Source organism: Lampris incognitus, unplaced genomic scaffold (genome assembly GCF_029633865.1).
Source record: "Lampris incognitus isolate fLamInc1 unplaced genomic scaffold, fLamInc1.hap2 scaffold_135, whole genome shotgun sequence".
NCBI classification, from domain to species: domain Eukaryota; kingdom Metazoa; phylum Chordata; class Actinopteri; order Lampriformes; family Lampridae; genus Lampris; species Lampris incognitus.
The window spans coordinates 122,501-125,000 of NW_026611105.1; positions in this window are offsets into that span (position 1 = coordinate 122,501).

Below are 2,500 nucleotides of genomic sequence, written 5' to 3' on the forward strand. Positions count from 1 at the left end.
GTACGACTTTTCCTTTACCTTTGCCACCTCTCTCTTTGCTTTACGCTGCATCTCCTTGTACTCCTGTGTACTTTCTTCATCTCTCTGACTATCCCACTTCTTCTTTGCCAACCTTTTCCTCTGTATACTTTGCTCTACTTCCTCCTTCCACCACCACCACCACCACCACCACCACCACCACCACCACCACCACCACCACCACCGCCAAGTCTCCTTGTCTTCCTTCCTCTGTCCCGATGACACACCAAGTACCTTCCTAGCTGTCTTCCTCGCTATTTCTGCAGCGCTTGCCCAGCCATCTGGCAACTCTTCACTACCACTCAGTGCCTGTGTTAACTCCTGCCTGAACTCCACACAACAGTCTTCCTTCTTCAACTTCCACCATTTGATCTTCGGCTGTGTCTTCACTCGCTTCCTCATGTTGGTCTCCAAAGTCATCTTACAGACCACCATCCGATGCTGCCTAGCTACGTTCTCCCCTGTCACCACCTTGCAGTATGCAATCCCTTTTACATCGCGCCTTCTACACAAGATATAGTCCACCTGTGTGCACTTTCCTCCACTCGTATACGTCGTCACCCTGTGCTCCTCCCTCTTCTTGAAATATGTATTCACCTCAGCCATTTCCATCCTTTTCGCAAAATCGAACACCATCTGTCCTTCCACATTTCTCTCCTCGATTCCATACCTTACCATCAACTCCTCACCACCTCTGTTCCCTTCAGCAACGTGTCCATCGAAGTCCGCTCCAATCACCACTCCCTCCTCCTTGGGTACCCTTTCCACCACGTCGTCCAACTCAACTCCAGAATTCTTCTTTTTCGTCCATCTTACACCCGACTTGCGGGGCATATGCGCTGATAACCGTCAGCAATACACCTTCGATTTCCAGCTTCATAATCCTCACTCTGTCTGACACTGTGTTCACCTCCAGCACGCTCTTGACATACTCTTCCTTCAGAATGACCCCTACCCCATTTCTCCTCCCATTCGCACCATGGTAGAAGAGTTTGAACCCACCTGCGATACTCCTGGCCTTACTCCCCTTCCACCTTGTCTCTTGTCACCTTTCTTCTTTCCATCACGTCAGCCAGCTCTCTCCCTTTACTAGCCATAGTGCCACATTCAAAGTTCCGACTGACTCTCACCTCCACACGCCTACCCTTCCTCCTCTCTAGCTGCCTCTGGACATGCCTTCCCCCTCTCCTTTTCCTTCGCCCAACAGTAGCCTAGTTTCCACCGGCACTCCGCTGGTTAACAGTACCGATGGCGGTCGTCGGTAACCCGAGCCTCGACCGATCCGGTATGGAAATCTTATTTATGATCCGCATATTTGATTTGGCAAAGATTTGACGCCGGATGCCCTTCCTGACGTAACCCTCCCCATTTGTCCGGGCTTGGGACCTGCACTAAGAATGCACTGGCTTGTGCATCCTCAGTGGCTGGGTTGCACGCTTTTCTATGTTTGCCCCTCACTTTTGTGGCGTGAACGATCAATTCTAGTAATACAGGTGTGTTTATGTTAGGTATCACAGACACACGCACACGCACAATATATGTCCAAAAGTATTGACATAACTGACCATTACACCTACAGGAGCTTTTCTGACATCTCATTCTGAATCCATAGAAACCCATATTCCACGAAGCTCCCGGCGCACAGTTTTTGTGCCGATGTTAATGCCAGGAGAAGTTTGGATCTCTGCAGTTATTGAGTGAACAGAGCGTTGGCGACTTGAGTTGCTGTTGTTCCTAAAGGCTTGCACTTTTCAATAATATGATGATATATGAAGCATAGAGAGTAAACGGGATAGATACCTTTTGAACAGCACCCTGTAGTACAGCACTTTGAAGGTACATATGTCGTCACTTGCTGTAGTGGTTTTTACTGATGGGCGTGGCCAGGTTTTCAGAAGCCTCTCAGTTGTCAATGTGAGAGCCAGGGGACGCGTCTGCCGTACGTTTAGGGTTAGGGTTAGGTGATTTCTCTGGTAGGGCTGCTTACACCACACCCCGGACTGGATTTGTTGCGTGTTTGTGTCCTGATCGATGGGCCAACTTAACACGCCTTCGGAGGGTGTCCGCCGGCCGGCTTTGCCGGCGTTCGGGCGGTCGGTTCCTCCGGTCTGGCGGATCGATGTCCTTTATTTAATGTTCTTAGTGGCGAGCAGAGTGCGGAGTGGGAGGGGCTCTACCGCGTAGTCGTCCTCTCCGTTGCACAGCTCGACAGCGTGCTCGGCGGTGCTCAGCCGGACCGTCTATCCCAGTTGCTCTTCCACGGCTCCCCTCGCGAGGCTTGCCGCCCCCCCCCCCCCCTCCCCCTCCAACATCTGTATGGGGAGGGGTGGAACAGCTCCGTGTTTACCTCGCGGGGCTTCCCGGGAGACATTTTCTCAAAGTCCTCGTGTGACCGGTCTACTTTTTCATTGCGTTGTGTAGGAAAGACAGGACAACTTGTCTCCTTCATGGGATCTGTATTCTGTCGCATATAAACAGAGCA